General features: G+C 38.7%; 1 non-coding gene across 1 annotated transcript; it reads left to right on the top strand.

Annotated features, from left to right (window-relative positions):
* The first annotated feature begins 18,864 nt into the window (after positions 1 to 18,864).
* On the top strand, positions 18,865 to 18,971 carry LOC130721744 (small nucleolar RNA R71). The gene has a single exon (XR_009013663.1). It is a non-coding gene; the product is annotated as a small nucleolar RNA R71 (small nucleolar RNA).
* The last annotated feature ends 1,519 nt before the right edge of the window (positions 18,972 to 20,490 follow it).

Genomic DNA, 20,490 nt, shown 5'->3' with positions numbered 1-20,490 from the left:
ATCACCGTTCTCTCCGCTTCATCCCGATTTCTTCTTCATCCTGTTCTTTCAACATGGCCAGTGCTATGATCAAATATTAGGAGTCATAGACACTCAGATATGAAGCTTGATTTAGGGATTTTGTTTTTCAGGACTTAATTTAGGGATTTTGCTCTATGGTATTTTAGTTTTCCCCTGGTTCGATATAAACCTGGATTTCTTTGATTGTGCAATGACCATGGTGGGTTGATTTTTGGTTACACAATTCTTGATAATAATAGTCCATGGTGGGTTGATTTGTATTTACCTTAATTTTGTGGTCAATTATGTTAAAAATGATTCATTTTTATGATGCATTGTTGTATTCTGCTGCAGCAGTGAAGGAAACAAAACATGTTGAAAGTGAATCCTGTGCAGTGTGTCTATGCCTGATGTGTAAGGGGGAAACGGTCTGGTCACTTCCTCTATGTAATCACAGGTACTATGCTGATTGTATTGGTGCTTGGTTGGAGAAACCCTTTAGAGAATCTATGATTGGTGTGGTACAGATTTTTACTGATCTATTTGTAGCTCTTCTCTGCACAATTCTTCCATCTAGCATCACTGAGCCTTTCCCCTTGGTTCATTCATATTTGTAACTATTTATGTAATGTGTATGCAGAATAGATTTAAGTTGGGATTAGTCCCATACATATCAATTGCTGATTTTTTTGAGTGTTCTGGAAACTTGCAATTTTAGGTAGTTTTGCAGTTTGGCTTAGGTCTATACTCAGTGATGTGATCACTGTACCGAAAAGACATTTTCTCCACTTTTGTATTCACATGAGTTCTACATTGTTAGATAAATGATGGTTTGTTACTTGTCTTTTTTATAAATCAAGAAATTCATCATCTTAATTAAAAAATGTATAGTTATATCTGTCTGACTGAATTTCTTTTTATGTGACTGTGTGTTGATCAAATTAACAATGTTTAATGGAGAGATTTTGTGCCAGGTATAATTAATTTGTTTGTAACTGTTGTTTGGTTTATTTTAGATACTAAAACTTGATTTCTATGGGCTACTGATTTCTTTTCTAATCTGAGGGCCAGAGAATACAAATATAACTTTGCTTTGAATTTTCTGTAGCCAGATGCATTTCTTTGCTCTGTCAGTGACGTGAAAGTCAGCAACACAGTTGATCAGAGGGGGCGAAATGTTATTGCTGGTGCTGAGGTGAGATATTTCGGATTATAGTACATGATTTCTATGTTTCTGATTTTTTTCTTATAATTCTACACAAAATCACTGTAAAATTTGTTATAACTACTTCCCTTGACAAAATTTGAATTTCGAACCTCCTTCAAATTCGGGAATTTCAAATATCTGAATTAATTTTCAATTATTTTCTCTTTTTTGACCTTCTTTTAAATTACTCCACCTATCAACCTTTAGATTAGGGAATTCAAATTATGTTTGACCAAATCATTCCCTCCTATTCCTATGAAAATCAAACCTGATCTTTTTAAAGTGGAAAATTGGGATTTAAATTTTGGATTATTGGTATCAATTAGTAAATTAGTAAATTAGTAATGAATGTATTAAGGTGCTATTTCTGTAGATTTAAAGATCACTGCCAAGCAACCTGATCTGAAGGTCATATTCAAGGCAAGTCAAGATTCAATGGTTTACTTTGTTTTTGTAGAATCTTTTGTTACAATTCCCACGATATTTAGCTACCATTTTGGTAGTAGGCAGATGAAGAGTATCCTACATATGCTTATGTTTGGTGGTCTACTGGTCTATTCCACTCAAACATGTCTATCAAATCTCCTTTCCTCCTTTCTCTCTTGATTTTTTGTGACTTTGAGTGCAGGGTCTGCGGGAAGTAGTTCTAAGTGAAAACTTAATTTTGATGGGTTGTTGGAAGCTACTTCTTATTTGTCTGTTTGATTTTTCATTTTGCAACCATTTGTTTTTTATTCTTTGTTTCTCTTCAAATGTTTGGTTTTGGTTTTGTGCTGTTTTTCCTATTCATTTGATCTATTTCATATTTTTTTTTTTCCCTCATTCTGTAGGAAACAGCTTGCAGAAAGCTTAAACATGAACACGACTTAGGTTCTTGCTTTCAAGAACAAGCCACTTGAGCCATTTGACTTGGTCCCTCATGAGATCTACAACTCTTCCCAAGGTACTCATGCTATTGCTAATAGATCACTTATTCTCTTTTTGCAAGAGGCATAGAGTTCAAGTTTGAATTGCAAGAGGAAAATAAGTAATATTTTGCGCATTAAGTATTTCTGTGAAAGGGACTCTTTCCTCCAAGGTTGGGCTGTTTCATGTCTGTCCTAGCCTTTCTCTTCTTTAGATTTATAATAAAAAAAAGTTAAAAAGCAAGATATCTGCTATAGCTTGCTAATTGTTTGCTCAGATTTTGTATCATTGTACTCTTGTGCTTCTCTTTTCATAAGTCTTCCTTTAAAAGAAAGGGTTTTTTATCCAAATTTCATCTTTTTATGTTTCGAAATGGAGCTGTTTCAATTCGAGTCAGCTTTGTACCTTGCATTGTTATTAAAAATATATAATGATTTAAAAGACTTCAAATTACAAAATGGAGCATTGTGGGAGTGATACAAAACTCCATGAAAACTGAAAAGCCATTAAATTTGCATTCTTTGGAGTCCAATTTGCTTAAATTTTGTGCTCAACTGTTCTATTTTTTACACAGATTTTGTGTTCATTTGTCAACATGGAGATCGAAAAATCAATTAGAGTTTGATGATTGAAGGCCTTGGGCATCACCTACAATTTTTCTTTGTGGCAGCAATATGTATATGGCTGATGCATATGCAGGATTTTCCTATCAACCCACCAATAAATGAACAGTGAGAGATTGAATGTGTAGCTGAGCTTTGCCTCCAAATATTCGAAAGTGAATTGATTCAAAGATCAATGAGATTGTATTAAAAGGGTTGACCTATTTTGAGGGAATTGTAGTTTACCGGGGAAGTTGCTCAGATTGTCATTCTTTAGGTAACGTGATATACTTCAATATTACAAGATTTGGTTCAATATTTTGTACCAGTTCCAGCCTTGCTGGACCCGGAATATAATCACGAGAACAAACCAAATTAGGGTGTTTGATTACTGTTTTTGAAAATTGTTTTTTGTTTTTAGAAATAAAAAATTTAAAAACCTGTTCTAAAATATGCAAAACAGTTTTCAAAAACAATTTCTGAAAACAGTTTTTAAATACAACTTTCAAAAACTGCAATTAAATAGGTTCTGATTTTATTTTTTAAAAATGATTTGAAGGATATTTTACAACTCAATCGAGACAGTCTCTTCTCAAATTTTTTTTTAGAGGCGTCTCTTCTCAAGTTATTCCAATTTATACTTAATGAAAAAAGTGGGCATAAAATGAACCAAAAACCAATGCAGGTCCAAGCCATTCTTGATCCTATCCTCTAGCCAATGAACCAAAAACACAATAATTCTCTTATGTATTTTTTCTTTATTTTCAGGGATTTCCAATCTACTATAGAGCCGTGTAGCAATGATGAACCACTGTCCAGTGATCATATCAAACAATGTGAAATTCATAAGGATGATGCTTTTGAAACATGTAGCAGAATGGTCTTTTTTCTTTTAGTTCATTATCAGACTATGAAAGCCAACATAGTTTTTTTCTTGCTTATAAATGTGCATTGGTTTTAATATGATGGCATATTTGGAATTAAACTTTGGAACGTGACAATGTGATTAATTGGACCTATTATGATGTCTTCTCATTTCAAGATCTTTGAATAATCCATGTGACACATTTTATAGTATGTTTACAAAACAAGTCTTTCAAAAAGGATACTCATGTTTTAATGTACAAGGAATAGTCCACTAACCTTAACTTTTAATTTTAGACAAAATGTCTAATTAGTACTAAAAGTTTAGATCTTAATAAGTGTATAATAACGTTTCCACTATTTCAGTTAAACTTGCATTGTTGTCTACACTTTATAAAATTAATTTACAATCTATAAACCATATCAAATTAATACTAATATATACCAAATGTCACCCGTGAATGCACGCGTATAAAACTAGTTAGAAATGATTCAAATTTTGAATTTCAAACTTTGTTAATTGAATGATTGAAATTTTTAATTAATAAAAATAATTTAATACCGGTTAATTACAGTAGATGATGTAAATTTGGAAATATACCAAGTTCTTAGCCTATTTAACTTTTTCATTCTTAATTAGAAAATTTTCCAATTGCACATGAATAACCGGATAATAAAATTGAAATATACCAATTTACCAATTTTGAAAATATTCCAATTTTATTATCATTTTCACATTTGGCATGAACAGGTTATCATTTCCTCGTTAAAAATGATTCAAAATTTGAACGGTGAATGATTTAATAACTTTTTTATTTATTGATTTATTACTTTATTTATTCATTTATTGACTCATTAATTTCGACCAATGAAAATTAATCAATGTGGACCAATCAGAATAAGCCATGTGAAAATTCAATAGCAACAACCAATAGAATGAAAACATGTGGATTCATTATTTATTGTTTAATGTTGTAATTAATGTCGACCAATCAAAAATTAAGGATTTGGACCAATGAGAAATAGACATGTGGAAATTCAATGAAACACCCAATAAAAACATGACATGTGGAAATTAGAAAGCATTACGGCCCACTTTGGTGGATGAGCTTTATATATTATTAAGATACTGTAAGACCTGGATTTTCAGAGCAAGTTAATTTCCGACTCACGCGTAGAATTAGTGTAAGCGTGACAGGAGTTTGATGTTTGAGAAAGATTAATGAAGAAGAAAGTTCAGGAATTGCTTGAGGAATGTTGCGTAGTCGTTTTAGGAATTAGTGCGAGTCGTCTGCACACCTGCCTTATGGCGAGCGTGTCCAGAATAGGCTAATTTCGCTTTAGAGCAATGTATTAAGTGAGATTTCGAATCCTTGGAAAATTTAAAGATTCTCTTTATTTTTCCTTCGACCAGCGTTTCATTTCGGAACCCTGGACTGTACGCACGATAGTATTCACTGTTCGGAAGTCCGACGACGCTAATTTCTTTGCTTCGAAACCCTAAATTCAAGCGCTGGATGAAGACTTTTTCTATTCGGGACTTCTAACGAAGTTTCCATCCGCGATGCCAGATTTGTTTCGACGTTTCCAATCTTTCTTCAGAAGGAAGTTTTGTCGTCTGACCATCACAGCAAAAAGTAGTTTTTCGGGACAGATTAACTTACACCGCTTTTGGGATTTTAGATATCGTTTTTCCCAAATGTCAGAGATTTGTTTGGAGTTATGGAATTCTGTCGCCAGAATCTCTCTTAGAATTCATCGGTGAACGTGCTGCAAAAATCGGAATCGCGAAATTTTCATTTTCCCGCGATTTCACCTGCCTATAAATAGCTCAAAAATTCAAAAATATCCTCATTTGCTTCATCCAAGGCCGCGAGTTTCAAGGGGAGAGAGGGAGAAGAATTTTTCGCTAAAACTCGACCGATCTTCGCGTAGTTCGTTCCTACTTCGAGGTACCGAGGTAACTAGCTTGATTCTTATCTCTGATTACTGTTTCTACTGCGTTTCTGTAGTCGTTTCTGTGCTCAAAGTTTCGAGCTTTTTGTAAAACTGTCTGTTTTTCCTGATTTCTCTGTTGGGTTATCTTCCCTACGTGCCCAAGAGCCTAAAACCTCCGTCAGTATTCGCCGATTGTGATCGAGTTGTCAAGGATCTGAAAAACTGTTTCAAAACCCTTTTTGTCGCACATTTCGAAACTTTATTGTCGAAAAGTCGTCATCTGACTTCGTGCCTTTAGGATTTGTTGTCACGGATGTCGTTAGGATCATTGCTGTCAAATTTGTTTTCCGAACTGATAACTTTGAGATTTTGAGCTTTTATTTTAGACCAAAATGCCCCTGAATAGCCTTATTTCGATCCGATCGTCCGAAAATTGTTCCGACAGTTTCTTTGCCTTAGTTTTACCCAAAAACTACCTTGTAAACATATTTGATCGAAGAAAAAGAGCCGGAGCCATTTTTCCTTTTTGGCCGAGAGCTTGTAGGGGGGGAAGTTTTTCGTTTTCGAAAACTTGTCTTTTCGTACCCGATTGTTGTATTCTGAAGCTTTAATGCTTTGTCTATCGTTTATGAGTTGTATTGTGATCGAACTAATCGATTTTGTTTGGATTCTGCTTTTTTTTCTCCGAGGTTCAGTTGAAGGAACTTTGGGAGTTTCAGAGCATTTGTGTGAAGGAGATTTAGACCACGAGACTGGAGCAGCTCGAGGTTAGGGCAACTTACTATTAGCTATGACTGCATGATAGGCGTCGATAAATTCGACTTATGCTTTATCTGTTGTTGATTATGATGATGAGTTGATGTTATGATGTTTTCCATAACTGTTGAAGTTGAGATATTGTTGAATTGTGCGTTTTGACGCGACTTCGGAGTGGGGATTCAGTGATCTGGTGATCTTTGATATTTCGGGTTGGATAAACAACCCTAGGCAAGTTCAAACTTGAGTTTTGAGACTTAGCCATTTGTTCGTACACTTAGACTTTCCCCGGAAATTTCTTGTGGGTGGTTTGTTTTTGGAAAACCTAGAATGAATAGAATTTTGAAAACTAGAGACTTTGGGAGACCTAGACTTTGAGAAATAAACTCATAACTTGATTAATTCAATTCGAAACATTTTTATTAACGAATAAGCATAGGAGAACGAAAGGGGGAAAATAATTGCGAAGAACGGGGAAAAGTCGACTTTTGTTGTGGGTTTTGGAATTGGGGATAGCCACTGAGGTGAGCTACGGTGATGATTGAAAGTCACCGAGTACTCTAGTACTCTTGTTGTTCGAGTTGTGTTGTATTGACCGACACTAACTCTGGGTTTTGGGTGTTGGAGTTGTGTTGTATTGACCGACACTAACTCCGAGTCGTGTTGTATTGACCGACACTGACTCTGGCTTTGATTTTGGGTTTTGTTATTGGAGTTGTGTTGTATTGACCGACACTAACTCCGAGTTGTGTTTTATTGACCGACACTAACTCTTGGGTTTTTGATATTGGGTTTTGAGCTAAACACTTGTGTGGTGAGGACGATTCGATGTTTGACTAACCATATTGCATCAATCGGGTGAATAACGGGAATGGTTCACCAATGCATTAATGGAATAACGGGAATGGTTCATCATACGGTGAATAACGGGAATGGTTCACCAAGGATGGATAACGGGAATGGTTCATCCATAGTGAAGAACGGGAATGCTTCACTTGTGGCGAACGGGAATGCGTCACAATCCGGATCATATTGATTGCATTTCACGCATACATTCATTCTGACTGGGATTGTATGCTGTTTGATTTATTGAAGCATTGTTAGAGCCAATAACATGCTAGGATTATTTATATGTATATATAAAAACATATGTATCTATACCATATCACATGTTGAGTGTATATCTACTTATTTCCGTGAGTTGACCCTAGCGCCTTGGCTTTGGTTTCATGTTTCTGTTTGGGCGGTCGGCCTGCTGCCAGATGTCGATGGCCGACTGGTTCTCAATGGTCTCTCCCTCGGGGGGGATCAGGTATGAGTTGGTGGATCGGGATGCCCCCACCGCTTGGGTGATCGATGTTGCGGGTCACCGAGCGACGTACAGGGGAAGGGTCATGGAGGACCGGACTGATGAGCGTGGACGCTTGACGAGAGGAGTACTACGACGTATGGAGCTGAGCTTTGACTTGCCGCCCTCAGTTCACTATGGACCAGGTACTGGTCGAGGACCACCTACACCACCTCCTGCTTCATCTTCTGATGACGAGGACCCAGCGGAGATCGAGTCTGTTGTTGCTACACCTGTTGCGCCACCTCCTGCTACTGCCATTGATCCTACCGACGTGGCGTCGTCCTCTAGGCTTGTGCGGCCGAAGAGGGAGTCTGTTGTCCCATCTGCCTCACGTCTCTTTTCCTTTGCTTCACCACTCGGCTACCGTGTGGACCCCTTGGTTAGGGTGGTGGAGGAGGATGTTCTTACAGGAGAGGTGGATGTTGAGACCGGCTCGACTAGGGCGGTGCACAGGACAGTTAGGAGGGAGGTCGTGGACTTGGACACCGAGATGATTACGGTGGATTCCGACTCTGACTCCGAGAGCAGTGGGGACAGCTACTCGTTGAGCAGCGATGAGGAGGAGGAGGAGCTATGAGCTGGGAGGGTAGGTTAGGCTAGCGTCATTTTTTGTGTAGAGCTCTGATCGTCTTACTTTGGGACAGGGTAGGTTCCTGATGTGTGGCTTTTTGTGTGGTTCTTTTGATGAGGAATCACAGAGAGTCTGTCGGGTTATAGAGGTCTTTTGTTCAGGCCATTTTTGGGTGCCGACTTTCTCTTGGATGACTGTATTTTGATACTTTTGAGTACATTACTGGTGCTGTACATATTTGCCTATGGGCATACTACTTTGGAGTCACTGCGGGTTCGCGTGACGTGGAGTGCAGCTGAGGCTGTACATGTGTATATATTGTATATCGGTTAGTTTAGTTGATGGGTTATGTTTTTATTTCTTTATCGCTTTTAATTAAAGGAATCAATCGAAAAAAAATTACCTATTTTCCGCGTAAAGTTTATTTTTGGTTACTAAAGTGACACCCAGAAATCGGGGTGTTACAGATACTATCTATCTCAGGTGGGCATGTTGCAGACTTCAATGATAAGAAATTAATACCTTAATTAAATTTTTTTTTTTGACGGAAATAAGAAACTTCATTGAAATAAGAAAGTCGGTACATCCAAGTGAATACTGGAAATAAACAAAAGAGGGAAATTATCTACCCAAATCACATCGCTAATAAAGTCTGCCATTAACGGATTTCAATACTTATTATAATATTACTATTGAATAAAATATTTTTTATCATTGTCAATATTGAATAATTTAAAGTGTCATTTAGTTATTTTTCATTAATAATTTTTCAGAGTCAGTTTTAATTTTTAACATTTTAATCAAATATTAGTAGTTTCACAATAAGAATTAAAGATTATTATTAGTAAAAAATAATAATAAATTTTATTGTACGCTTCATTATAAATATAATCTTGCCAAACTCAACTCAGTATTATAACAAAATATATTGATCATCAAAATTACAATTCTCAAGCATACGATGGCAAAAGCTTCGTTGTTTCTTTGCTTTGCAATTATATTTCTTGTAGCATCTGGACAAGGTATTCCTTTCATTTTTCTATACAATTAGCTAAGTAGCAAATAAAAATGAAATTTTTATATTGATTAGCTAGATTGCATGCTATATAAACTTGTGTGTAAATAATATTTTCGCTTAACAAGGTGAAAATTAATTTTACAGGTTTGAAGGCACAAGAAGATGACTGTTACAGGTGCCAGGTTGATGAAGACTGTCGTCATCATCAACTTAATTGCAGTGGAAACCCCCGTTGTAGATTCGGTTGCCTTCCAGATCTATGTTGTGGTTGTAATTGCTTTCCACCCCACTAAATATGTTTGATAAAAAATAGACAAGCAAAATAAAAGTTGAATTGAGGCTTCTGTGGTTAAAATTACAATTTGAATGCCACTAGAACTATTTATTTGAAATAAGATCGAGCTTCAAATCTTGAGATGAATATAACATATATATGTCTTTCTCAACAACGTTCTCGTCTAAATATTCGAGTTTTATTTTACTTTTTGTGGGTTGATTTATATTGTCGTTTTTCCTCATCAATATGAGGGGTAGATATGCTCTAAAGTGAGTGATCTCACAATGCTAATTATTCAAAATTAATCATAGTATACTCATCTCTCATGCTTCCTTAGGTCAGTTTCAAAATATATGATAGATAAAGAAATATGTCAAAATTAAAATCTTTTTCAATTAATATGATGCATCATAGTGATGAAGGGGTTATAACTAGAGCTCGTCAGGCTTTGATCAGAAGTCAGTGTTCGGGTATGTTGTTTGATTGTCAGGAAGAAGTTGCAATTCATGGTATTGCGCAGGAGATTTGTGTTGGTTTTTTTCGGTAAGTGATGTCGAGGGCGTGGGTTCGTGGAATGTGCGGTTGTGTTCAGGGGCGGATCTAGGTAGGGGCAGGCAGGGGCCATCGCCCCCCCCAAAGAATTTTGAAATGTTCACCGACTATAAATATTTTTATATAGAAGATGTTATAACATTTTGTGATGCTCATCAAGTTAAAGTTCCTGACATGAAAACCACTTATTTTATGAGTAATGGTCCTTATAAGAAACAAGGTGGAGATATGGAACATCCTTATAGGATAGATGTATTTTATTCTGCAATTGATTTGCAACTATATGAATTAAATGGAAGATTTAATGTAGAGGTAGTGAAACTTCTCATACTTAGTTCAGCTTTAGATCCTAAGGAAAATTTTAAATCATTTGGTAATGAGAAAATATGTAAGCTTGTTGAGAAGTTTTATGCAGATGATTTTTCCGAGCTAGAAAAGAGAAATTTGTCGTTCCAACTAAGACATTATCATTTAGATGTTTCCCGAGATCCTAATTTAGGAAAAAATTCCAATTTATCCGAGTTTTATCAGAAGTTAGTTGAAACTGAAGAAACAACAATATTTCCACTTGTTGATAGATTACTACGTCTTGTTTTGACATTCCCTATTTCAACAACATCTACAAAGCGATATTTTTCTGCAATGAAAGTTGTTAAGACTTTGGTTTTGCAACAAATTAAAATTGAAGATGATCTTCTTATAAATTTATTAGTTGCATATATCGAAAGAGAAATTGCTGAAATATTTTATGTTGATACAATAATAGGTAAATTTAGTACTATGAAAGAACGAATAGTTGTATTTAAATAATCTTCTATAATTTAAAGTTTATATAATATTCAATGAAGATTTTTTTAATCTTATATTTCGCCCGCCCAACAAGAAAATCCTGGATACGCCACTGGTTGGATTCTTATATTTTCATGGTTTTTTTTTCTGGTTTGGGGCTCGAGTTTTTACCTTGCAGATGGTGATAATGAACAACTTGCTGGCATGGTGGATTTCATGTTGGCTTCATGGGTCTATTCATGATCGGGAAGGATTGACATGCTATAATTTGAATGAATGGAAGATACATATGATGGGCTGGTGATTAAACGAATGTGAATTGGTTGGAGCGACAAACCTTGAAGCAACATGTGAATTGGTAAAGTGCTGCGTCTGTAAAGATCGAGGAGTTGGAGCCACAGGCCTACGCGCGTGCTTTCATAAAAGGACTGCTGCCGAGAAAGCTGAACAACAAGTTGAGTCGGAAACCAGCGCGCTCGATGATGGAAGCTCGCGCCCGGGCGAACACCTACATCCTGGATGAGGAGGACGACGCATTTAAGAGGAAGCGTGCGAAGGCGGAAAAGGTTGGCGGGCAAAGGAACGTCTCGCCGGAGAGAAAACAAGGACGCAAAAAGGGAGAAAACAGTACGCGAAAGGATAAGAAGGTCAAGCAATTGGAGAAATTTCCAGGGGAGCAACTTTATTCGAAGAAGGAAAACATCGAACGTCGCCGCCCATGGCGACCAACCGGCCCTCTCCAGCGTGAGGGGCCAGAAAGAGACCCGAATGCGGAATTGACGAAGCTGCTCCAGAGGGTAAGGGCGACACATGCAATTGAAGAAATCAAGGAGGAAGTTAATCCGCGGCTGGAGGCGGTAGGCAGAACTAAATGGTGCGAGTATCACCGCTCGGCGGGTCACGACACCAGTGACTGCTTTACGCTAAAAGGCGAGATTGGGAAACTGATCAGGGCGGGGCGATCACAAATGACCGACCACAGACCGGGCAAGGACCAACAGGGCGCGCTCAGGCGAGACGACCGTCGGCGAACGCCAATAACGGACAAGAAGGAAACATTGGCGACAAGAAAGATGGGAGCTGAGTAAACCTTCAACGAAGATCTTGAACCACCGGTTGGGACGATAAATACGATTGCTGGGGGTTTCGGCGAAGGCGGTGACACGTCCTCGGTGAGACGAAAGCATGTAAGGGCGGTAACATTAGTGCAAGAGTATTCGACCCCATTCGTTTTTCATCACCCCGACATAGTGGTATCATCGGCAGACTTCGAGGGGATCAAGATACATAAGGATGACCCTGTGGTGATGATGGTAAGGATCAATAGTTTTAATGTGCGAAGAGTACTTTTAGACTAGGGAAGTTCTGCAGATATTATTTACGGTGATGCGTTCGACCAGTTGGGATTAACAGATAAGGACCTGATGTCGTGCACTGGGACTCTGGTAGGCTTTTCAGGAGAACAGGTCTGGGTGCGTGGCTACTTTGATTTAGACACGGTTTTTGGTGTTGATGAGAACGCCAAACTTTTGCATGTAATATATTTGGTATTGCAGGTCGTGGCATCATAATATGTCATCATCGGGCGGAACACGCTAAATCCACTCTGCGCAGTGATATCAACGGCTCACCTGGCGGTGAAGTACCCGCTAATTTGTGAAGTACCCCCTCGATCATCACCCCCTTCCTATAAAGACGCTGTTACCTCACCCCTTACTCCTTTTGCAACCTCAACTTCTAGCCACCCTCTTCGTACGCAGAATCCCTTCACCAAACCGTTATCTCAGCTCCTATAACGCCCCACGCGCCGCTCCTTTTCCCGGTGAGTCCATAAAACTTTGAAGTCGCTTTTATTTTTTCCTGTTTCACCCTAAAGTCTCGTGCCCTTTACTTCAATGGCATGAAGATGCCGAACCAAGAACTCCACCCGTGATGTTACCGCTGCCAACCCCTTGCGGTGTGTTCCTCCGGTTGACCTTCCCCCCCCGGGGGAGTTCCTCTCGACCAAAAGGACATTGTTGCTTTCTGACTTAAGTCTTTGGGATCCTTGCCAACTCCTGCCCTAAGGGGCCTTCCGACTGGGACAATCCCCAACCAACCATCCCGTTTAGAGCAGTGTAAATCAATTTGTGATCTATCCTCGAGGTCCGGGTGGTTTTGTCATGAGAAACCCCTTGACAACTGTTGGTCAATCTGCAAGTGTACGGAATCTACCCGGTTTTAACACACAGGGAATCGATATGCGAATTCAGTTTAAGATTCAAGTTCAAGGTTGGAAAGCAAATTAAATTCAGTTTTAAGGTTGATTGTTTAGGTGTTTAATTAACAAGCAATTGAAATATAAGTGTGTGAAAAAAAATGGTGAGCATGCCTTGGGTTCTTGCTTAACTAATTCAGTTTTAGTCAACCTATTCTTTCCACAAAACTCTGAACCTCTCCTTGATGCTCTAGCCTAGTCAATCATCTATCGATGCCTCGCATAGACAAACCTCTCAAGCCAAAAGATAGGCACAATTCCTTGATAACCTAAACATTTTCTAAAGGTGTTAAGCATGCAATTCAGGCCAACAAACCTCAACCCTTCCTCTATTCCTCGTGGCAAGCATAGAAGAGGCAATCCCACAACAAGTCCCTAATCTATAACAAACTTTCGTTCTATTATAGATAAGCATAAAGCTAGCAGGCGTTCTAACTTGAAACATAAAGCATGGATATGTGATTCAAGGGTTTACTCAGAGGATTCAAGAATAGAAATAGGAATTAAGATTAAAACATCATAAGTCTTACAAAGAACCCAAAGCAACAGGGGTTTAGCCAAGCATGGCTATAGAACCCATACAAGAAAAAGGAAGGATAAAACCTGGAACATGGACTTGGAGAAAGCTTCTCCTCAAGCTCCAGAGCCTAACCTTACTTTTAACTTATTTAGGAATGTATTGAAAGTGACAAAAGTTACAAAAGAAATGACAAAAAGCCTATTTATAGGCAAACATGTCGAGTCTGGGCGCTCAGCCGCTAATTAAGCACGCCTGAGCACCAATTCATAGTGAGAAATTTAGCTTCTGGAGGTAATTGGCGCTCAGGCACTCAACAAGAGCGCTCAGGCGCCAATTCCTCTCTAGCATGGTGTAAACAACGAACCAATTGGGGCACGAGTGCCTAAGCGCTCTCTACATGCTAGAAAGCCTCTTGACCTTCTTCTTAACTCCCCTTTATGCCTCCCTTCAATTTTCCTAGCCTCTTGACCTTCTTTCTTCATCAGTTTCCAAACCTAGCTGCTTGGGAATAAAGCAAGGAAATATCTAGGATTTCCAAGAGTATTAGCATAAAAGACCCTCAATTCAAGTAGAAAATATATGCAAGTCTTAAACTTACTTAAAATGCTAGGAAGGTCCCAATAAAACTATAAAATTACCAAAACAAAGTAAAAACTCAAAGAAAGATAAAAATGCATGATAATGCATGAAACACTACATGAGACTGAATAAAAAGACTCAAAATAAACTACGAAATGACCTTAAAAACACTACTAAACTAGGGTCATCACACCACTATACTCAACGACAGCTCACCCTCGAGCGTAAACAACACTCGCTTGCCCTCAAGCGCACGAAATGCTCCCAAAACAAGAGCTCAACAAGGAATACTTATAAGAAAACCGACGGATTTAGCAACCACAGCTGGTTCCAAAAGAAAGACACAACAATCCACTTCATGCAACTTTTAGAGAAAGAAGAGTGTAGAGTCCATCATGAGAAGCATATAGATCTAACATTCCTAGGATGAGATATATAATTAGTGCACTGAGTACACAAGCAGTTCATAGGTTCTGGATATCATTCACTCAAGAGCAACCAAGATCAAACATGCACAAATTCAATGAGACTTCAAAGGGTTGAAATGTTGGCTTGGTGAAGTACATGGTGGTTGGTCCCTAAGGAAGTCTAAAACTTCAAGCATCTTGAGTGTGGTCCTATTAGTAACCCCGGAGCTTTCAACAACAAACTTTTTAAGCACAAGTCTCTTGTCCCATTTTTCAACTTTCTTTTCTTCTATTTTTTCCTTTTTGCAACACCAACTTGATTAGGAGTCTTTTTTTCTTTTTCTTTTTCTTCTTTTTTTTACACTTGGGGCAAGAGACATTTCCAACTTTAATTACTAGCTCCAACACAATGCAAGGACCAACACTCCCCAAAATCCAACCTATCATCCATCCCAATTATTTAGCTAACAAAGAAATCTTCAATAGGCTCAAAAGGGACAACTAGGGACAAATGTTCAAGCCAAAAAACTCTGAAGCTCAAAAACCTACAGGTCTCAAGAATTGTGCAAGTATCACAAAGCATGCTGATGATCCTATTTTAGTAGTGTTTTTAGGGTCATTTCTTTGTGTGTTTTGAGTCTTTTTGTTGAGTATCATGTAGTGTTTCATGCATTCTCATGCATTTTTATCTTTTCTTTAGTCTTTATTTTGCTTTGGTAATTTAGTAGTTTTATAGGGAGTTTTCTTGCATTTTAAGTAAAGTTTAGGACTTGCATGGTTTTATTGTGTTAATTGAAGGATCTCTTGTGCTAATAAGCTCTTTGAGCTTCTAGAATTTTCCTTGGCTTGTTGGTTAAGTTTCAGATCAGGAACTGAAGAAGGAAGAAGGCCAATAAGCATGGAATTGATGGAAAACTTAAAGAGGATTGAAAAAAGGAGTTTCAGAAGCCAAAAAGCCCTTTTCAGGCGAGCTTAAGCGCCTAGGCGCTGGGAATGGGCGCCTAGGCGCCAATTGGGTCCAGAGAGCATGTTTTTGCATGCAATTGGCGCTCAGGCGCTCTGAATTGGCGCCTGAGCGCCCAGACTCGACCTGTTTGCCTATAAATAGGCTTTTTGTCATTTCTTTTGTACCTTTTGTCATTTTTATCATATTTTCATAAGTTAGAGGAGAGAGTTTGAGTTATGGAGCTTGAGGAGCTTTCCCTAAGCCTTATGTTCCAGGTTTTATCTCTATTTTCTAGCATGGATTCCATAGCCATGTTTGGCTAAAACCCCTTGTGCTTTGGGTTCTTTGTAAGACTTTGAATGTTTTAGCTATCAATCCTTTTCTATTCATGAAGTTTTGAGTAAACCCTTGAATCTCACTTCTATGCTTTATCTTTCAAGCTTGAATGCATGCTAGCTTCTTACTTTTCTATAATCATAACGATAGTTTGTTGTAGAATTGGGACTTGTTGTGAGATTACTCCTTCTATACTTGCTGCTAGGAATAGAGGAAGGGTTGAGGTTTGTTGGCCTGACTTGCATGCTTAGTGCTTCTAGCAAATGTTTAGGTTATCAAGGAATTGAACCTATCTTTTGATTAGGAAGGGTTTTCTTTGCGAGGCATCGAAAGACAACTAACTAGGCAAGAACATCAAGGAGAGACTCCGGATTAATTGAATAGGAAGGTTTGCTAAAACTGAATTAGTTGAACAAGAACCCAAGGCAATCTCATCTCTGTTTTTCAATCGCTTTATTACGTGATTACTTGTCTTTTACAAACTCAAGAAACAACCAATTATTAAAACTGAATTTTACTTGCTTTTCAACCTTGAACTTGAATCTTAAACTGAACTTGCAATCTAATTCCCTGTGGTTCGATAATTTAAAACCCGGAGGTATTCGTACACTTGCGAATTGACCAACACATGCAAAGAGTGAAATCTATACTGAACCAAGAAGTACGAGTGAGACGGGATCCTCCAGGGAAATTTTATGGTGAAGGGTCAAAGATGGACCCTTATGGACTCACACCAACTCTATCCTTAAGAAACACCCGGAAGACCAAAGTCTCCTCCTCTCTTCCCCAAACATGCAATCACTCATCCCCAAAAAACAACACAAGCATTCACAAAAACATTTTCAAAAACCAGCACAAGTTAGAGAACAAAACTACGGGCAAAAACATGTGAGTATAGGGAAGTAAAGACCCAAAAACAACTCTAATTTACAATGCATGAATAAAAGAAAAATAAAAGCTACAACAGAAAAATATGCAAAAATGCATTAGCTAAACTAAGGGGAAGAGTTGACCTCCTTTACAAGTTACCATGGAGGCCTTAGACACACCTCCTACTCCATAATCAATGCTCTCATTCCCTGCAAAATGCAACAAACAAACAAGCAAAAGAAAACAAGACTTGGGTTGTCTCCCAAGCAGCTCTAAGTTATACTCCTAGGTGGACTCTCCTTCCTTTGGTGTTAGGAAGGAAATTCCTTACCATCAATCTTTCTTCCACATGTACAATGTAGGAACCTTGCACAAAACTTTTGGAACAATTCCTCCCAAGAGAGGGTATCATCTAAACCATCGTACCAAATTCTTGCTCCTTCCTTCAAGGAGTGAGGGAAGAGCTTAATCTTGAGCTCATTACTAGTCACACCTTCCATTTTTACAAGGTGACTAACTTGAATGAATCGTGCCATGTGGGCTTGTAAATTCTCATCTTTAGACCCCCCATACTTGTTTTCACTAACAAGCTTGACGAGAGCTTGATTAAGCTCAACATCTTTTTCACATATCTTGGAGGTCTCCTTTGAAGACATGGACAAGCTTTTGATCATATCACAAGCAAAATCATCCTTAAGGTTGGTTTGCAAATTAGGATTGAAAACCGAAAATCTTACCTTGTCCTTACCAACTCGGAGAATGAGCTGACCCTTATCAACATCAATCTTAGCCCTGCCAGTGGCTAAGAAGGGTCGGCCTAGAATGAGAGGAATTTTTGCATCCACCTCCATGTCCAGCACCACAAAGTCCACAGGGAACACATACTTGTCCACCTTCACCATGACATCTTCCACAATCCCATATTCCCATATGGTGTTTTTAGGGATCCGTCCGCCATTTGTAAAGAGAGCATAGTCGGGGTGACCTCTCCTAAGTTCAGCCTTCTAAACATGCTAAGCGGCATCAAGTTGATGCTCGCTCCTAAATCACACAAGGCTTCAACAACAGTCAACCCATCAATCTCCACTGGGATAGTAAAACTCCCAGGATCCCTTCTCTTCTTAGGCATTTTTCTTTGCAAAATGGCACTACACTCCTCGGTCATCATGATAGTTTCATCAACCTCACTCAACTTCCTTCTCTTATTTCAAATGTCCTTCATGAACTTAGCGTAGATAGGCATTTGTTCCAAAGCATCGGAAAAAGGGATATCAATATGGAGTTTCTTAAAAACATCCATAAATTTTGAAAACTTTTTATCCAAATTCTTTTTTGCCAATGCTTTAGGAAATGGAACTTTGCTAAGCTCAAGAATAGGATCATTCATCACTCTAGTTTTAATAGGAACATTCCTTTCCTCCTCAACTATCTTCTCACTTTTTTCTCCCTCTGCTTTCTTTTCGAACCCATTCAACACTCTACTACTTCTAGTAGTCATAGCAGAAGCATTTTCTTGCTCGGGATTGGGGATAGTATTGGAAGGAAAGTTTACCTTGAGGCTTTTCAGCTATTTTCTTGGCTAGCTGGCCAAGTTGGTTCTCCAAGTTCTTGATAGCTGCCTCTTGGTTCTTATAGTTGCTCTTCATGCGGTTGATGGAGCTCTCCAATAGCTCCTCTAAGCTCTTCTTGCCACCATCACTTTCACCAACTTGCTCTTGGACTTGTTGAGAAAGTCCAGAGCTTTGACCTCAGAAACCTTGATTAGGAATGGTACAAAAATCACTATATTGAGGCCCTCCATTAGCCACACACTCCACTTTGGCTACTGTAGCACCGACCAAATTGGTCGCCTTTATGTGATTTTGAATCTCCGTCATTCGTTCGGAAAGTTGCTTGTTGGAGGCCAAGAGCTTGTCGTAAGCTTCAACTTCAAACTTACTCCTTCGGGTTTGGCGATCATTTTCAGAGTTCATGGCTCTCGCTGCCATCTTTTCTATTAAGTCATACCCCGCTTGTGGGGGAAGAGCATCGAACTCCCCATTTGAAGCCTCATCTAGGCCAAACCTCCAAGAGTATTGTAGACCATCATAAAATGTTGCAACCAATTCAGCTTGGGTGAGATTTTGTTGAGGACATTTCCTCAAGAGCTTCTTGAAGCGCTCCCAAGCTTCATAGAGATTCTCTTCAGCGGTTTGCACAAAATTCATGATGTCTTTTTTCAATTTCCTCACAAGGGCTCTTGGGAAGAACCTTGTTGTGAAATTTTCCGCTAAGTCTTCCCAAGTAGTGAAGCTCCCTTGAGGCTGTGAATTCAGCCATTTTTCAGTGGTGTCCTTCAAAGAAAATGGAAACAAGTTCAACCGAATTGCATCCGCCGGAACATTGTTCACCCGGTAAGTGTTCTAGTTCCGGATGAACCTCTCCATGTGAGCGTGAGGATCTTCTAGGGCACCTCCACCATATTGGCTTTGGCTCACCAAGTTGATGAATGTCGGTCTCAACTTAAAGTTTCCCACTCCCTCGGGAAAAACAATGCTCCCGGGATAGTCATAACTCATGGTAGCCGAAGTGAGTTCCCAAAGAGACCGCTTGGCATTATCAGCCTCTTGTTTACGTAACCGGAGGGTGATACCCTCTTGGATTCTCGCCTCAATATGGGCTTGCATCTCCTCCTTCGTCATACGGCCACCCATGATGGTATCTCTTGTGAGAGTAACCTGAAAGTGTGACACTTAAACATAGAAAGATTAGTCGCACAAATTCTACACGAAGATAAAAACAAAAAAATAAAACCACAAACTAAAAACTTAAACCAAAAACCACAAACAATTCCCCGGCAACGACGCCAAAAACTTGTTGGTCAATCTGCAAGTGCACAAAATCTACCCGGTTTTAAATTATCGAACCACAGGGAATTGATATGCGAATTCAGTTTAAGATTCAAGTTCAAGGTTGGAAAGCAAATTAAATTCAGTTTTTAGGTTGATTGTTTAGGTGACTAATTAACAAGCAATTGAAATATAAGTGTGTGAGAACAATGGTGAGCATGCCTTGGGTTCTTGATTGACTAATTCAGTTCTAATCAACCTATTCTATCCAAAAAACTCTGACTCTCTCCTTGATGTTCTAGCCAAATCAATCATCTATCCATGCCTCGCATAGACAATCCTCTCAAGTCAAGAAATAGGCACAATTCCTTGATAACCTAAACATTTGCTAAAGGCATTAAGCATGCAATTCAGGCCAAAAAACCCCAACCCTTCCTCTATTCCTAGTAGCAAGCATAGAAGGGGTAATCCCACAACATGTCCCTAATTAATAACAAACTTCCGTTCTAATATAGACAAGCATAAAGCTAGCACGTGTTCTAACTTGAAACATAAAGCATGGATATGAGATTCAAGGGTTTACTCAGAGAATTCATGAATAGAAATAGGAATTAAGACAAAGAACCCAAAGCAACAGGGGTTTAGCCAAGCATGGCTATAGAACCCATACAAGAAAAAGCAAGGATAAAACCTGGAACATGGACTTGGAGAAAGCTTCTCCTCAAGTTCCAGAGCCTAACCTTACTTCTAACTTATTTAGGAATGTATTGAAAATGACAAAAGTTACAAAAGAAATGACAAAAAGCCTATTTATAGGCAAACATGTCGAGTCTGGGCGCTCAGTCGCCAATTAAGCACGCCTGAGCGCCAATTCATAGTGAGAAAAGTAGCTTCTGGAGGTAATTGGCGCTCAGGC

This window comes from Lotus japonicus, chromosome 5 (genome assembly GCF_012489685.1).
Source record: "Lotus japonicus ecotype B-129 chromosome 5, LjGifu_v1.2".
Classification (NCBI taxonomy): Eukaryota; Viridiplantae; Streptophyta; class Magnoliopsida; order Fabales; family Fabaceae; genus Lotus; species Lotus japonicus.
The sequence above is the reverse complement of the archived record's forward strand: the minus strand, read 5'-3'. Positions and strand labels throughout refer to the sequence as shown.